The 19418-nt window shown below is 37.4% G+C and overlaps 1 protein-coding gene across 1 annotated transcript in view; it reads left to right on the top strand.

Moving 5' to 3' along the window:
* The first annotated feature begins 4269 nt into the window (after positions 1–4269).
* LOC115843396 (pancreatic triacylglycerol lipase) overlaps positions 4270–19418 on the top strand; it is a 36979-nt gene continuing 21830 nt past the window's right edge. Inside the window, exon 1 of the mRNA XM_030839340.2 lies at positions 4270–4350. The gene's annotated coding sequence lies outside the window, so the exon portion shown is untranslated. The remainder of the gene's footprint in view (positions 4351–19418) is intronic.

Here is a 19418-nt window from a genome sequence, read left to right as displayed (position 1 = left end):
TTCATTATTATATTTATACATATTTTTAATTTCTGAACATCCTGTTTATGTGCTTTGCCTATTTTATCTGTGTGGTTTGTCTTCTCCTTATCAGTTTATAAAAACTCTTTGTATATCAGGGATATTAATTTTTTGTCTGACCTATATATTGCACTTATTTTCCCCAGGTTGTGGTTTTTATTTTGTCTTTGTTTTTATTCTGTGGAGATGTTTTTAACCTTTATGCACTGTCAGATTTGGTGTAAGAAATGAGGTTAGGATTGACTTTAATTTTTTTTTCAAATGGTTCATTAATTAATCATAATGTTCCACTGGTTTAATGACACCTTTATATTAGATTATATTTCTATAGATGCTGAGGTCTAATGCTACTTTCTCTACTCTGTTCTATTCACTTGTCTATTTTAGTTTCTCTGCCTTGGCACTATTGACATTTGGGGGCCAGATTATTCTTTATTTGGGGCCAAATTACTGGCTGGGGTGGGAGTGAGGTGCTCTCCTGGGTACTGTAGGATTTTTAGCAGCGTCCCTGACCTCTATCCACCCAATGCCAGTAGCACCCCATCCCTGAGTTGTAACAATCAAAAATGTCACCAGATATTGCCAAATGTCTTTGAGGGGCAAAGTTGCTCCAGCTTGGGGGCCCTGGTCTATTTCTACCCCAGTACCTCATTATTCTAATAAATATGGCTTTATCGTATATTTTAGTATCAGCTTAGACAAGTTACCCTCTTGTCAGAATTTCCATGTTTAGACTTCTAGAACTTAGAATCATTTGGCAAATTAAGAAAAAAATCCTGATATGAATAATTATAAATCAATAAAGTTGTTACGTTAAAAAAAGTTCTCACAGCACCGAGCTGATCTCCCTGTGCTATGCGGCTGCTTCCCACTAGCTATCTACCTTACGTTTGGTAGTGTATACATGTCCATGCCTCTTTATTGCTTTGTCACCGTTTACCCTTCCCCCTCCCCATAGCCTCAAGTCCATTCTCTAGTAAGTCTGTGTCTTTATTCCTGTTTCACCCCTAGGTGTGACCGCCTGGAGGGGTGGGATAGGGAGGGTGGGAGGGAGGGTGACGCAAGCGGGAAGAGATATGGGAACATATGTATATATATAACTGATTCACTTTGTTGTGAAGCTGAAACTAACATACCATTGTAAAGCAATTATGCTCCAATAAAGATGTTTAAAAAAAATAAATAAATAAAAATAAAAAAAAATAAAAAAAAAAAAGTTCTGTCAGGATTTTATTGGGTTTGCATTAATTCAAATATAATCTGATAAGAACTGACATCCTTCATTACATGCAGCCATCCTCTTCACATGTGTCCACTGAATTGGGCATTTTTCTGATCCCTTAGTAGAGTCCTATGATTTTCTTTGTAAAAGGTAGAGTGGCACTCTTGCCTAGTGGTTAAAATCATGAACTTTGGTTCAAATCCTGACTCTGCTGTGGTCTATGAATGATTTTGGGAAGCTATTAAACCCTTCCGCAGCTCAGGTCTTTCAGTTACAAAATGAGTATAGTAATAACACATAACCACAGTTTACTTTGAGGATTAAGTGATAGCATAAAAAATCCCTCACCCTCAATAGGTATTTGCTGTTAGTTACTCTTGGGATTCCTAGATATTTAGTCTCTTATTGTTTTTGTGAGTAGACTCTCTTTTGTGATATAAATTGTTTCCACAGAAAGGAATCTGTTGAATTTTGCATATAATGTTTATAACTGACCACTTTACAGAATTCTCTTATTGTTTTCAATGGTTTTTTCATAAATATAGTGATAGCATCTGGAAACAAGAGAATATTGCCCCCTCCTTCCCAGCTGTGTATTACTTGTTACTGAATTGCTGCATTATTTAACACCTTCAGAACAACTTAAATTATAATAAATAATGAGCATCCGGTGTAAATGAAAATGCTTCTAGTCTTTCATCATTAAGCATTGGTTCCTGAGAAGTATTATTGTTATGTTAAGGAAGTAGCTTTCTAAAGTGTTTTTTAAATGAGGTGTTGTTAATTAACAGGTATAAAGTTTCAGTTATGCAAGGTGAATAAGTTCAAAAGATCTATTGTATAACATTTTGCCTGTAGATAACCATCTGTATTATGCAGTTAAAGATATGAGTCTTCCCTGGTGGCGCAGTGGTTGAGAGTCCGCCTGCCGATGCAGGGGACATGGGTTCGTGCCCCGGTCCGGGAAGATCCCACATGCCGCGGAGAGGCTGGGCCCGTGAGCCATGGCTGCTGAGCCTGCGCGTCCGGAGCCTGTGCTCCGCAGCGGGAGAGGCCGCACAGTGAGAGGCCCGCGTACCGCAAAAAAAAAAAAAAAAAAGTTAAAAGGGTAGATCTCATATAAAGTGTTCTTACCACAATAAAATAAAAATTAAATTAAAAGAATAAATGTTGAGTAAAAGGGTAGACAGATCAATGGAACAAAAGACAAAGACCCGAACAAATATGGAAATGATACATTGTGAAACTGGCATCTGCAGGCCAGTGGGAAGATTGGACTTTTCAACAAATAGTGCTTGGACAATTGGTCATACACATGAAGTTGGACCCCCCTACATCATACTATACATTCTAAAAAATCTATTCCAGGTGGATTAAGACAAATATAAAAGGAAGAACTATAAAACAATTAGAAGACAGTATCAGATATCTAACTTCTGAGTTAAAAAGGATACCTGACAAAGAAAATAATATATATTTAATTACACTAAAATTAAGAACTTCTGTTCACAAAAAGAAAACATAAAGAAAGTAAAAATCCCACAATCCCACAATCAGAAGGATATAGTGCAACATTCTTAACAAACAAGATATTTTTATCCAGAATATGTAAGGAATGCTTACAAATACAATAGAAAAAAATAACCAAATAAAAAATGGTCAAGAGGCACTTACAGAGGAAAAAACCCAAAGAGCCAAAGAAAAGACACTTAATAGCATTGATAATCAAGGAAACACTGACTGAAACCACGAGGTGGTTTTACTGCCAACAGATTGGCAAAACTAGGAAAGTCTGATAATATCCAGTTATTGTGAGAATGTGGAGCAACCAGAGCAGTGCTGATGGAAATGTAAGTTGGAACAATCTCTTTGGAAATAATTTGACACTATCCAATAAAGACTAAGAACAGAAGACCCTACAAACTTTCAAGTCCAGCCCCAGATCTGGAAGCACACAATCGCAAGGTCATGTATAAGGATGTCCACAGAGGGGCTTCCCTGGTGGCGCAGTGGTTAAGAATCTGCCTGCTGATGCAGGGGACACGGATTCGAGCCCTGGTCTGGGAAGATCCCACATGCCGCGGAGCGGCTGGGCCCGTGAGCCACAACTACTGAGCCTGCGCGTCTGGAGCCTGTGCTCTGCAACGGGAGAGGCCGCGACCGTGAGCGGCCCACGCACCGCGATGAAGAGTGGCCCCGCTCGTCGCAACTGGAGAAAGACCTCGCACAAAAACGAAGACCCAACACAGGCAAAAATACATAAATAAATAAAAGAATGTTCACAATTTTTGTAACACTAAAACCAAATACAATCCAAATATCAATAAACAGAAAAATGGATAAATTAATGGTGGTATAATCATACAGTATAATACTATACAGTGGCAAAAACTGAACCAAAGCTACACGTAACATGGATGAACTTCAAAGACACACTGTTGAATGAAAAAACCAAATCGCAGAAGAATGCATACGTAATGATTGCATTTATAGAAAGTCAAAGATGTGCAAAACTAAACAGTATATTTGTAGGCATATAAACACATATTGTGTTTCAGACACACACAGTATTTTTTTAAAAAGCAGGGGAGTGATAAACAAGATTCATGGCCACCTCTGATCGAGGAGGAAAGGATGGAATGGAGGAGGGTCATGCAGGGGATTTGTCCTATTCCTTCAGTTGGGTGCTGGATACAGGGTGCTTCCTCATGTACGCGCTCAACAAATACTTATTCAGAGCTCTCAGTGTGTCAGGGGAAATGACAGTGAACAGAACAGACACTCTGTTTTTTGGAGCTAACTTCTGGTGCTTAGAGATAGACAACAAACATGATTAATAAACAGTATATGTTATTTAGTGATAGATGCTAAGAATTTTACAAATGAAGCACAGAAGGAGATGAGGAAGTGCTGACTGGGGTGAGTTGAAATTGTATATAGGGTGGCCAGGGAACACTGGCTGTGGAGGTGGCATTGGGGTGAAGCCCTGAGGACGTGTGGCTCAGCTGGAGAGCTGCAGGCAGAGGAAGGACTGAGGCCTGAGATGGGAGAAGTCAGCCCTCCAGGAATAGCAAGAAGTCAGGTGGCTGGAGCCAAGTGGGGGAAAGGTGAGTAGGAGGCCAGGTGGGAGGGGCCAGGTGGGAGTGGATCTCAAGGAAGATTTTGGTTTTCCTCTGAGGGAGACGTGACACTATTGGGAGGTTTTGAGCAAAGGATTAACAGTCACTTTATCATGATTCTTTTTGCCATACACATATTTTACAAGTATTATTTTGTGACAATTCAATGTTAATTTTTAAAGCTATTTAAGAACTAAAGTAAGTCCCTCTCCCTCTCCCACGCCCCTTCTCTCTGCTTTATTCCCATGGATTTATGGAATGGGAGATAGGTGAACGTGCAATTCAAACGCTGTGATTAGTAAATAAGCTTTGAACACAGTTATAAATAGCAAAGGCTGTTGTTATTAGGGATTCGATGGTATGTTTTCTAAGTAGCCAACTGGAGAAGCTGTGCAGAGCTCACCTTTGTGACAAGCGCAGGCTCTGGCTGTGACAGAAAGGTTAGCTTGATGTTCGCATGACCAGATGCCGTGAAGAATTAGGACTCTGATTCTTAGAAGTCTCTGTTCTCTGATGTTTTAACCCAGTTCTGAGATAATGAGAGCTCATTAAAATCCCTGTGCAAGATTTTACAGGCAGCTGGTGTGACTAGGCCTATTGTACAAGATAATTCACTCTTCCTCTATCCATAACTAATCTGATTTTGTCAGAACTAGTTCTTCTCTCTGTGTGTGTCGTTACAAGCAGGTCACTCACCAAACTTCTTGATCATTCATTATACACAAAGTTCTCTGCCCTTTTATTTATCTTGCTTTCTTTTTTCTGTACCTGCTGTGTTATCTGGGCACGGAGTCATCATTTTTAGGGACACATATTCAGGACGCAAAGGCACTGACTCTCGGGAAGCTCTGCTGCTGGCCTCACAGGGTGCATAGGAGCCGGTAGGCCAGGCAGATGCTGTACACATAAGTCTCCAGTTCTCCTCACCAGAAGATCTTTTCTGACTATTTTTTTCCCTGATGGAATTTTCCAAATTGAATCTCAGCTTACTCTCTCATAATTTTATTGGTGGTCTGTAACTCATTCTTCCTTTATGCTTTAACCACAGCTCCTTCATTTAGGTCACCTTTTCTTCTGCATTATTGTCGAGAGGTAAATTAGCCAGGCATACATTATTCTAAGTCAAAATACACCCATTTTTCTAGAATGACGGAATTATTTGGTTGGGTTAGCAGTGAAGAATTATCTTTAATTTTCTGTTTCTGAATTTACTGTGGGTTAGACAAGCTGTTCATAGAAAAAATACGAGGGCAGGTACCTTTTAATGTTTGTTTGGCAGCCTTCCCTAACAGGCTCTGTGGTAACAAAGTTCTTTTCAACCATAAGTATATATATATATATATATATACTCAGAATTGTGGAATAAAAATGAACTGCATTGAAATAGTGACTCATTTAAGCATTGATTACTCAGATGTAAAGATAAATTTAATGTATACACTTATGACCTTCCCTCAATTGTTAATGATATAAATTTTCAATGGTTAACATAGGAAACATATCCTTGGAAACTTTGCTCTTTTTTTGTTCTTTATCCATGGAATTACAGGCAAAAGAAAACATTTATCCATAAAAGGGCATTTATATTCTAGCATGATATATGGAACCTCCTGAAACTGCCTGGTGAACTGGGAAAATTTGTCCTACTTAGATATTACAAATGCTTTTTTAAATATGTAAAACTTATTTCATACCTATCTATCTATATTAAAATTAAATATATCGTGGCTCTGAGTTTTCTGTGCCATATCAGCTTAAAAATATCACTGTTAAATATCTTTGAGAGTTTGTTTAGGTATAATTTACATAAAGTAAAATGTACGATATGGCTTAAATGTATGGCTTGATGCATTCTTATGTATACTGTGTAACCTCTACCCCGATCAAGATGTAAAACATTTCCATCACCCTGGAGAGGTCTCTGCTGGCCCTGTCCAGTCAGCCTCCCCTGCTCAGAGGTAGCCACCTCTCTGACTTTATAACCATATGATAGGTTTTCCTGTTTGTGCCCTTAATATAATAGGACTCATACAATATTATTACAAATGTTTTAAAGTTTTTAAAAATTGAATTATTAAATAGAATTACCATATGATCCAGCAATTCCACTTCTGGATATAGACCCAAAGAAATTGAAAGCAAGCCCTTGAACAGATATCTGTACACCCGTGTTCATAGCAGCAATGTTCAGAATAGTCAAAAGGTGGAAACAACCCAACTGACCATCCATGGATGAATGAATAAGCAAAACGTGGTACATACATATAATGGAATATTACTTGGCGCTGAAAAGGAAGGAAAATCTAACACAAGTTGCAACATGGATGAAACTTGAGAACACGGTTCTAAGTGAAATAAATCAGTTACCAAAGGACAAATGCTGTATGATTCCACTTAAATGAGGTACCCAGAGTAGTCAACCTCATAGACACAGAAAGTAGAATGGCAGTTGCCAGGGACCATGGGGAGGGGAGCGTATGGAGTTATTCTTTCACAGGCACAGAGTTTCAGTTTAGCAAAGTGAAAAGAGTTCGGGAGATGGATGGTGCCGGTGACAGCACAGCAATGTGAATGTATTTAATGCCTGAACTCTACACTTCAGAATGGTTAAGATGGTACATTTTATGTGATGCGTGTTTTACCACATTTTTAAATTGAATTATTTCAGTTATTTTTCCATTCTTTGAAAGCTAGAGTCAACAATTTTTTGGACTTGTTTGTAGATGCTGCTGTTGGGTGCAATGGCAGATAAACACAGATACTGTGTTGAAGGAGATGTCTTATGAAAGCTTTTGTAAAGTGCTAAAATCCTATGCTTTCAAATTACTAAATGGGTAAACGTTTGGATATGCTAAATATTTTTTCTTCAAAATCTGTATTTATAAAGTACCTTTAGAATCTTGAAAGAAATCTGCACATTGTTTCGTTTATAAGTGCACTTGAATCCAGGATATCCCCAGCTGCTGCCAGAGAGGGAAAAATTCACACATGAAAAGGAAAGACTTCTAACCAAGATGGGACCATTATGCCCTCAGTTTAAAGCCTCAACCAAGAAAATCAAAAACCAGTATTACTTCTCCCTCTGAATTAATGGTCCTGGCTACCAGCAATGAGTGGGAAATAAAAGAGTCTGAAAGTATGCTGACCTGAGAAATGCCAGGGATAAGACATTTCCTTGCTTAGAAAAGAGCATTATTGCTGCTGATGTTGAAGTCAATTGTTGACACATTTGTTTCGATGTTTGGATGTGAGCTTCTGGGAGGGAGGATAGAGGCAAAAGAAATACCTACTACAATGTGTGTGTGTGTGTGTGTGTGTGTGTGTGTGTGTGTGTGTGTGAAGAACACTTAACATGAGATCTACCCTCTTAACAAATTTTTAAGTGCACAATACCGTATTGTTGACTCTAGGTACAATGTTATACAGCAGATGTCTAGAGCTTATTCATTTTGCTTAACTGAAATTCTATGCCTTTTGATTAGTAACTCTCCATTTCCCTTTTCCAGCAACTGGCAACCACCATTCCACCCTCTGTTTCTATGGGTTTAACTAGTTTCAATACCTCATATAAGTGGAATCATGCAGTATTTGTCCTTCTGCAACTTTATTTCATTTAGCTCCGTCCTCAAGTTTCATCCACATTGTCACGTATTACAGAATTTCCTTCTTTTTAGAGGCTAAATAATATTCCATTACGTGTATATGCTACATCTTCTTTATCCATTCTTCTGACAATGGACACAACTCAATATCATGAAAACTAATAACTCACTTTAAAAATGGGCTAAGGACTTGAATAGCCCTTTCTCCAAAGAAGACATAAAAATGGCCAATAAGTGCATGAAAAATGCTCAGTGTCACAAATCATCAGGGAAATACAAATCAAAATCACAATAGGATATCACCTCACACTTATCAGATTGGCTATTATCAAAAGAACAAAAGACAACAAGTGTTACTGAGGATATGGAGAATTTGGAACCCTTGTACAATGTTAGTGGGAATGCAAAATGGTGAAGCTGCTATGGAAAACTATATGGAGGTTCCTCAAAAATTTCAAAATAGAACTACCGTGCAATCCAGCGATTCCATTTCTGGGTAATTATCTGAAAGAATTGAAATCAAGAACTCAAAAAGATATTAGCATTCTCATGTTCATTGCAACAATTCACAATAGCCAAGATGTGGAAACAAACTTAATTTTAACTCATCAAGTACCATTTGGCAGACAGAGGTCCTCAAATAACATTCTGGATAAACTTGAAGCCCATTCTCGAATGCTTTCCACATCATTTTCCATGAGGAGCCATTCTGGAATCCTCCTCTGGGGAAGATATTAACATCTGCTCCTCTAACGATAACAAAAGCAAACTTCAAGATTACTTATTATTTTCTTATTTAATGCCTATTTATTTTATCTAATCAAAATAAAGTTAAACTTACAATGCTTTTTTATTTATGATGCTATAATTCTACTTTTCCACCAGAAATTATGGTTTATTCTTGCCAAAGATATGTGTTTCCAAATACTCATAGCATACTGTAATAGCCGAAAACCAGAGACAACTCATTGTCTGCCAATAATAAAGTGGCTAAATAAATTGTGGTATGTTCATGCAGTGAAATAACACACAATGTTAAGAAAGAAGGAACTACTGATACATTCAACAACATGAATTATTCTCACAGACATAATATTGTGTGAAAACTGTCAGACACAAAAGAATACATACCATGTGATTCCACTTATACGAAGCTCAAAAACAGACAAAACTAATAAGCAAAGGTGATATAGGTCATCATTCATTGGTCATCCATTGGTCATTCATTGGGAGTAATTTCTGACTCGAAGGGGTCCTGAGGAAGTCTTCTGGGTGCTGGAATATTCCATATCTTGATTTGAGTGATGGTTACATGGGTGTGTACAAGCATAAAAATTAATCAAGTGGTTCACTTAATGTATGTGCACTTTGTTCTACATAAGCTCTTAATTTTTAAAATGTTAAATTTTAAAGTCTAGATAGCTTCAAATAGTGAAATTGTATGTTTGGAGATCTTTAGAATCAGTAAGCCCAAGTCATTTATGTAATTTAATTTTAATTAATGTATTACATTGGTATTATTTTTCTTCTTCCATGTAATAAATATATCCTTTCATTAGTTGCTTTTTTCTATGAAATGAGGATTTTAGTAGCATTTCCTCATAGGGCTATTTTTTAATCAACTTTGTTATAAATTTTGTTATTTAAAATAAACTGCACTCATTTAAAATGTACGATTTGATGAGTTCTGACAATTACATAAGCCGGTAAACCACCACCATAATGAAGATATACCCCGCCCCCCAAGTTCCTTCTTGCCCCTTTACAGTCCTCTAGCCTGGCTCCAAGCAACCACTAATTTTTTCATGTGTGCAAAAACGATTCACTTATATTTTCTAGAATTTTAAAGAAATGGAGTCAGGCAGTACATAGTCTTTTGTTTCTGGCTTCTTTCACTCAGCGTGATGATTTTGAGATTCATCCATGTTCTTGCAAGTATCAGTAGGCCACTCCTTTATATTGATGAGTATTATTCCACTGCATGGACATGTCATATTTTGTTAACCCATTTATCTGTTGATGGACATTGGGTTTTCCCTGGTTTGGCTATTGGGAAGAAAGATGCTATGAGCTTTCATATGTAAGTCTTCATGTGGACACGTTTTCATTTTTCTTGGGTAAATACCTAGGAATAGAATGACTGGGTCATTTGGTAAGTGTATGTTTAACTTTAAGAAACCCAGAAATATTTTTTCCTAAGTGGTTATAGCTTATTACATACCTACTAGCATTGTATTTTCCAGTTTCTCCATATTCTTGTCAATGCTTAGTATTGTCAGTCTTAAATTTTAGCCAATCTAATAGGTATAGTGGTATCTTATTGTGATCTTAATTTGCATTTCCCTGGTTATGTTAATATGTTCAATGGTATAAAGGAAACTGTCATAAGGAATGAACACAGAGGAAAACCTCAAAAGAGAAATAAAAACTATAAAAAAGAATCAATTGGAAATTCCAACGTGAAAACATAAAATATATGAATTAAAAATTCCACAGATGGGCTTCATAGAAGATTGATAATGATAGAAGAACTTGAACATAGATCAGTAGAAATTATCCAATCTTAAGAACAGAGAAAAAGATTGAAAAAAAAATAAAGAATAGAGCCTCAAGGGCCTGTGGAACAATATCAAAAAGTCTGACGTACTTATTATAATTTGAGTCCCAGAAGAAAAGAGACAGGTGGTACAGAACAAATATTAGAAAAAAAATTTCCAAATTTGTTGAAAGATGTACATTTACAGATTCAGCAAGCTTAGCAAACTCCAGGAAGGAAAAATGCAAAGAAAACCGCACCTGGGCACAATATAATCAAAATGCTGAAAACTGAAGATAAACTCTTGAGAGCAGCCAGGGAAAAACAACATATTACACATGATTTAAATAGCTGCTCACTTCTCATCAGGAATCTAAAGGCCAGAAGAAAATAGAATGTCTTTAAAGTGCTAAAGGAAAAAAGCCATCCAGCCATATATCTATATCCAGCAAAATATCCTTCAAGAATGAAGTGAGAAGAAAACAAAAACACTAACTCAAAAGGATACATGCGTCCCTATGTTTATAGCAGCATTATTTACAATAACCAAGATATGGAAGCAACCTAACTGTCCATCGATGGATGAGTGAATAAAGATGTGATATATACATACATATATATATACACAAGGAGGCATGCACATACACAAACACACACACAAAATGCAACAAGTGGAATACTCAGCCGTAAAAAAGAATGAAATCTTGCCATTTGCAATAACATAGATGGACCTTGAGGGCATTATGCTAAGTGAAGTACGTCAGACAGAGAAAGACAAATACTGTATGATCTCACTTACATGCAGAATCTAAAAACAAAACAAAACAAAACAAAGCAACAACAAAAAACCCCAAGCTTGTAGATACAGAGACCAGATTGGTGGTTGCCAGAGGTGAGGGTGGGGCTGGGGACAAGTGATATGGGTTAAGGAGGTCAAAAGGTACAAACTTCCAGTTATAAAATAAATAGTTCATGGGATGTAATGTACAGCCTGGTGATTATAGTTATAGCCGTATATTGCATATTTGAAAGTTGCTTAGAGAGTAGATCTTAAAAGTTTTCATCACAAGAAAAAAGAATTGTAACTATGTGTGGGAATGGATGTTAACTGGACTTATTGTGGTGATCATTTTGCAATATACACAAATAGTGAATCATTACGTTGTACATCTGAAACCAATAAGATGTTATATGTCAATTATACCTTAATTTTTAAAAAAAGATTTTGAAAACAGCTCAAAGAACCCATGCACTTGAAGGGGGCCCTGAAATTTAAGCTCCATTGGTAAATCTGGTTTGGGATGATTCCTGCTGGTATTCTGATTGCAGAAAAGTTTGTTTTTCCGTTTTCAAAGACATAATACCAATCCTTAAAATATAAGCCTTCTGTCCCGTCTATCTTGACTAGGGCTTAATAACCATACTTCTGTTCCTCATTCTATTGCTGTTTCTGTTCCTAATTGCTATTTCTCAATTTGGGTTAACTTGAGAGCTAACAGAAATGGAAGTTTCCTGGGAAAGTCCTTTACAATGTGAAAGTCCTCTGCTCTCAACAACCATTCTTTTGTAGCCTGAATCTTACTGTACGCCATAATTTTAGGCAAGAATAGTCTCTTTACATTGAATTTTTTTTTAACCTAGAGGACTCTTCCGTCTGCATCCAGAGTACTTTCCTCAGTAGTCTGAAGTCTCTCTCGTTAGGAGGCCTTTTATTCCTCTTCCTGTCATCCCTAATCCACACATTAACTACTTTTCTGAGTTACCGCAATTTCATCCCTTCATGTTCCTGCTTATAAATAACTGACGTAATAGAAAGATTGTGGAATTTCAAGTCAGAGGATCTGGATTTAAGTCCTGATTTACTCTACCTCCTGGCTATGTTGTCTTGAGTAAGTCGCTTAGTACCCTGTCCTCAATAGCTTGTCACAAAATGGGGATAAAATCATATGGGAGAGAAAATCATATGGGAAAGCAGTTGCAAAATAAAACAATGTATTTTAAAAACAAGAATGAAGTGAAAGGAAGCCATTTTCAGATCAAAGAAAACAAAGCGAATGCATGTCCACCGAACTACAAGCTATTCCAAAGCCAGAAACTTGGAATGAAACACACAGGAAATGGTAAATATGTGGGCAAATAAACATCATCTTTCCACTCATAATTTTTTTAATCTGTTACTTGATTTTAATATCGTCCTGTGGGATGAGTCATGTTATATACATGTAATAGATATGACAACTATAGCATAAAGGACAGTGAAGGGTGGAAAATGGACCTAAGCACTTGCAAAGTTGTTAACGTTTATGTGAAGTGGTACAATATTAACTCTAAGTAGACTGTGAAAAATTAAAGATATATGTCTCCCTAGAGCAACTACTAAAAACCAATAGATAAATTAAAATAAGACAGTAGAAATTAAAATCGATGAATTTATATAATCAGAAATAACCACAGCAACACCTGAAGGGAAGCCTGGGACATAATTTAAGGCCATAGGTGTGTGGCAGGAGGGGCACAGTTCCACCTCTAGTGATGAAAACTGCAGTATTACCTCTCGCTCAGCCCCAAAGTCGGGGGCTTCAGGGACTTTTCCCAGTACTTGAGAATCAGAAGGATTTATTCCAGATAGATAGATAGATAGGGATGTTGATAGAGGTGGAGAATACTGTTACATTAGAGAATAGTGGGGAAAGCATGGAACTGACCGGGGCTTGGAGTCTTGTCCAGGCTGTGCAGTAACTGGTGCTCTGGCCCTGGGCAAATGACTTCCCCTCTTTGAGCCTTGGTGTCTCCAATTTTGGTGAAATTGAATATGTTAAAAATTATTTCTAAGATTTCTTCCTTTACTAAGAATAGTATTTGGAATGAGGTTAGGGTATTTCTAAATTAATTATTTTTAAGGTTTCCATCCAGCGCTAACACAGTAGGATTTTATTTTTTATTTTGTTTATGACATTCTCCTCTAATCATAGACTTGCCACCTTATATAGCTCTGGTTGAATAGCTGTATGTTTTCATTTGAAATAACTTTCCACTGATATACATTAATGGCAGAGATTAAAAAGTCTTTTGATTGTTTTTTAATCTTTTAATCATGAAAAAACCCAAAAAACCTTTTTTCACTTCCCTTCAATATATATATTTAGTTGAGGGGCCCTCTAGTGGAAGAATCTTGCATATAGCACTGCAATAGTTAGCCTGCTTACAGCCCATGATACTACGTTTTATACATTAAAAAATAAAATATCTATGCCTATATTACAGTAAAATTCTCAAAATTCAGTTTCTCACTCAGAGTAAACTTCTGGCGAATTCAATATTAAAATATATGAGACTACATATATAGGATTGTAATGTTTAAATTCTTTCTGTCCCATTGTTTGTTGCCATTAGATTAACCCTGTGCATGAGAATGTATAAGATAGAAGTGATATTATGTTATTCCCCAAAATGTGTTCAAAGAGAAGACACTTGTTTCCTGAATAATTTACTACTTCTCTAGAGAGTTCGTGCACTTTTCAGGTGAAAGAAATAAATACGACTGTGTTGACAGGAGCGAAAGTACACTAAAGACATAAACTTGGGTCCCACAGAGTGGTGGTGGGAGCTGACATGCATCTTTTGTGGGTGTTGGGCAGATAACTGTGGACCAGGTAACACTGCAAAGTAGTCTCCCAAGGCATTTCCCCTTTTTTTCACATGGTCAAGAGGAAAATCACAAACACTTCTAATTACAAAATGTGCCATGTCAAAAAAACAAACAAATGAAAAAAACCTGACCTGTTACCAGGTTCCACAGGCTCCACTCTCAGGAGTTTGTTCCAAAGCATTTGTATAAGTGTGATCATCTATACACATTCTCCCCTTAATTCAACAGAAAACTACTGTGAATGACAATGATTTTTAAACTTCATTCAGAAGCCAGCTTGACCTCATTTGCAATAAGTTCTGCTTAAAAGATATAAATATATCTAAAGCAATTTAATTAATTAATTTGGTCTCTAAACTGAATTTCATCCGTTATTAGTTTCAGTTTTAACAAATTGATATAAATCATCCAAAATATCAAATTGGTTGTGCTATAGGGAAACTCAAGAAACAAATGAAAAGCTGAACTGAGCAGGAAGAGGTATGAAAACCTTCTTAGACTTGAATTTCATGGGATTAAGTAACTAATTCATTATTAGTTTTTAAAGCAATTTCCTAGGTTACTTTCTAATAGCAAGATCTTAAAATGACTCATCATTAAATTTAGCTTTCTTTTCACAGTAGAGGGGCAAGATAATGACCCATGACAACTATTGATGCCTTAAGAATTAGATGTACTTTTATTTTCTTTATAAGAATAAAGAAAAATATCATGGCTAAGGAATATTTGGAATGTTTTCATATCTTCCCTCAAGTGGACCTAAATCCCCTTGTTCCTTTGTAGATGTTATTGTCAGATTATCTTGGCAAATCAAGGTGCCAGAGGTTCCCACTGCATACAATATTTTATTATCGACTCATTTCGGCACATTCTGAAGAAATTTTACTCTCCAAAAGTGGGCACTTGTCTTCTGAGGTTCACATCACTGGAGACCCCTGGGCTCCCAGCTCCTGGGGAAGCTGAAAGGAGAACAGATGGGGCCACCAGGCAAATCACAGCCTGTCCATCCTGCAGCTCTGGGTTAAGAACGCAATGCATTTAAGAGGGAACTTCAAATAGTTACATGTTAGCCTGTGAGAGTGGTTTCCAAGTGTTTTCAGTCCTGGACCATGTGATTAGAAATCCAGTGTCCAGGGGTAGGTGGTAAGCATGATGTTCTTTTTTTTTTTTTTTTTTTTTGCGGTACGCGGGCCTCTCACTGTTGTGGCCTCTCCCATTGCGGAGCACAGGCTCCAGACACGCAGGCTCAGCAGCCATGGCTCACGGGCCCAGCCGCTCCGCGGCATGTGGGATCTTCCCGGACCGGGGCACGAACCCGTGTCCTCTGCATCGGCAGGCGGACTCTCAACCACTGCGCCACCAGGGAAGCCCGATGTTCTTTTTTTACTGATGCTAATCTTGGAGTTGGCAGAGCATGTGTTTCCCATATAAATTTTACCCCAGGTCAGGTGCTTTAAAGACCTCATTCAGGGGGTTCATTTGCTATATTTGTATTGATAGATGCAGTTCCCAACATCTCTAAATGGATAAGCTCCTTGACCCCAGTTTCCAAGGGTGATCAGCTCTTATTCTTTCGTTGGCAATTTAGTAACCTCACCTTCTCCCTTTTAAAGTATGTCAGGTTTTGGAATGAGCCAAATTGGGGCCATCCAGATTCGTGTTTCTCAAATTTCAATGCGCCACAAAATCTCCTGCAGACCCTGTTAAAATGCAGATTCCGACTCAGCGGATTCAGGTGGCTTTTGCATTCCTAACTAATTAGCTCCCAGGTGACGCTGACCCTGCTGGCCCATGGACCACACTTTGAGTAGCAGGAATCCAGATTTCTAACAAATAAAGGGAAAGAGATATCATATGTAAAAAGAATTCTCTCCTACACTCTGCAGATGGAGACTGAGTCTGGGGACTGTAAAACCATTATGTGTATAAAGAGATTTTCCTGGGAAAGTATTATGTTTTGTCAATCTTGCTAAATAGTTGATATTATGTACTTCTTTTTCTTTATGCAAAAGAAGTTCAAATATTATTCTGAAAACTTCCAGTATTCTGTGAGGATTCTACTAGATTAGGGAAAGCTAGGAAAACTGTTGGAGAAATTATATTTGTTATAAACATTGAGCTGATTCTGATTATCCACTAATGAGTTAGACTCATCTAAAGGAATCAGTCTTTTTTGTAAATTTTTTCACACATTTATCTATGATCTAACTATTCAGAACAGCTCTTGGAAACTAAAAAATGAATCATAAGGTACAAACTTTCCTTCATGACTGTAATTTGTCTCTCAATGTGATTCTGATCCAATTGACAGTAATCTATCCCATTGGTATATCCTGATCAGGATACTAACTAGGAAAAAAATTGTCTTTAATGTGTAATCGAGTCTGATTTCGTAAGAGAATTTATGGTGTGTAAACACTTAAGAAGTGGCTATTCTAGTAGCATTCTCAACTCAGAGAGCTTTGCAAGATATCTTTGCCCTTCCTGTAATGTTTAATTGAGGAAAGTATTTGTCATGACATGGCAATGACTAGGGAATGATATCACCCATAAAAAGTAGGATGTTATTTCCAGTAATTTTTATGACTCACACAATTTTCTCATACATTTAAGAAATACTTTATATAACTGCTTATCCAGGAAAGGATATTTAAGAGAAAATGGAATTTCACTTTAAACTATATTTAATATAACTTCGGTTATCCAAATTACTGCCTCATCTGAAGTATTTGCTTTTCAGCTACGTGTTCAGTACTCTCTAGACAAAGTTCTAGTCATCGTATAAACAAAAAAAATGTAATTGGCTTAATTATCTGTTATTGTGTTGACTGTGATTTTCCTTATGCACTATTAATTACTCCAGGAGTTGTTCAGATTATAAATTCCCTTAGATATTTGGTCTTTCCCTAACAGTTGTTTTATTAATCAGCCTCATAGATCTTACTCTTTGCAAACACAGCTTAGTATTTATCCAGAGATGCAAGCGGACACCCGTGCCAATTTCTGAAAACTCTCCATCTTCATAGCTTCCTGCTCTCCAGTACTTTGCTCTGCAAATTCTAACTACTTTAGCCTCTGCTCTCTATCTCCTCAGCAAAATGAGCCTGCCTTGCTCTAATAGGAATCTCCCTCCTTGTGCTGGGGTCCAGTGATTGAAGGTCTCACCTCATTTGTTTTCCTTTTTTTTCCATTTATTACAGTCTTGTACTACCCATTGTTCAGTCTTTGCAAATCATTTATATATTTTTTTTCCCAAACTTTTAATTATTTATGGTAAAAGGGCAAGTCTGATACCAGTTGCTCCATCCTTACTAGAAGTAGAAATCCTTCAGCTTATAATTTTTTAAGTGGACTTTGCTACTTGCCTTACAAGGTTGGTTATGAAATGCACATGGTGAGACAGCCTCTGGCTTTGCCTGCCTCTCTGTGAGGTTCTTCAGGTCGTTTCTAATTGTCTGACCCCCAAAGCATCTTAGGTATAAAAAAAAATTGGTACAAATTATTAGTTTAATATTTTTCTTTCTTTCTTTTTTCTTTTTCCTTTGCTTGCTATCTCTCTTTTGTCCCTCTTTCACCATAGCTCTCAGTATCCAAGCTGTGATCTCTGGGTCTGTTGAATTTTGCATCTCTCTACCTATTTGCTCTCTCTTCCTGCTCAATGACATCTGGAAAATCTTGTTATTCCATTCGTTAAGTACCCTGTAGTTGGATCCCATTAAACTCTCTTGAGAGCTCATGTCTTGAAAGGAGTTCAAAGTGACTGGAAAATGGACCAAATGGGTATGCAACAAGGTTAAAAACCTCAGAGAAGGTAACCATATCTGTAAAGCTTTACTTGTGATAAGAAGAGTTAATTTGATCTAGAATTGTGCTCTCTGATATGATAGGTGCTAGCCACATGTGGTCCCTTGAAATGTGCCACATGTTGAAACGATAATATTTTGGGTATTTTAGATTAAATAAGTTATTAAAATATATTTCACCTATTTCTTTTTACTTTTTAAAATGTGGCTTACAGTATATTCCTATTAGGCTGTGCTGATCTAGAAAGCACAGGGCTGGGGTTTTAAAAACAATAGTGGCCAGTCTGCATTTTAAACCTGACTATCAGGCAGTGTGTAGAGGATAGACAGTGTCCCGAGGGCAAGAAAAGCAATTAGAAGTGTGATGGCCCAGGGAAGAAATGACTATCATAGTTAATATCACAAAAGTTGCATTTCCGTTTGAAAAAATACTGCCATTTGCTGCATTAGTAGTAAGGGAACAAAATACAAATAAAACAAGTTATCTAAAAAGTATGTGTGGCTTTGTTTTGGAAAGCAGATACCCAGTCTTATACATATATATATATACATACACATTTAACATCTTCTACGGTACCCATTCTTGACCATTTTTAGATCAACTGTAACACAGCCTTGGAGAACGTGGCCTTTTGTAGATTTACGCAAGTCATCTGGAGCTGGAGGAAAGAATTTGTCCCCAAGACTTAGCTCTCCTGCTTACCAACACTGTGACCCTGGAAATGTTGCTTAAACTCTCTGAGTCTCACTATCCTCATAAGAAAAATAGCTAAAGCTTCCATAGGTTCTGCAGGACATTAAATGCATACTTTATAAGTATGTAAAACTGAATAATCAATGCTATAAAATGTTAAGTATGCTTGTTCTTCTTTTTCACAAAGTAAACCATCTTTATACATAACAGAGGAGGGTTGACTGTAATTTCAGTCCCTGAGTCTGGGGGAACTGAAATTCCTCACGTTTGTTTTTTTTTTTTTTTTAATAAGCACACTCAGCTACAAAGTGTTTTGGTGGGTTTTTTAAAATTAATTAATTAATTTATTTTTGGCTGCATTGGGTCTTCACTGCTGCGTGAGGGCTTTCTCTAGTTGCAGCAAGCGGGGGCTACTCTTCGTTGCGGTGCACGGGCTTCTCATTGCAGTGGCTTCTCTTGTTGCAGGGCATGGGCTCTAGGTGCATGGGCTTCAGTAGTTGTGGCACATGGGCTCATTAGCTGTGGCTCGCAGGCTCAGTAGTTGAGGTGCACGGGCTCAGTTGCTCCGTGGCATGTGGGATCTTCCCGGACCATGGCTCAAACCTGTGTCCCCTGCATTGGCAGGCGGATTCTTAACCACTGCGCCTCCAGGGAAGTCCCAGAAACATCTCACATTTGGCAGGACGGTTGCTCTGGAAGGTGTGAGGCCACAATAACCCTCAGATTATTGCGGTCTCCTTCTGCTCAGGGAAGTCTGGCATTCTCGTGTAGG

This window comes from Globicephala melas, chromosome 16 (assembly GCF_963455315.2).
Source record: "Globicephala melas chromosome 16, mGloMel1.2, whole genome shotgun sequence".
Classification (NCBI taxonomy): Eukaryota; Metazoa; Chordata; class Mammalia; order Artiodactyla; family Delphinidae; genus Globicephala; species Globicephala melas.
This window is presented reverse-complemented; position numbering and strand designations above follow the sequence as displayed.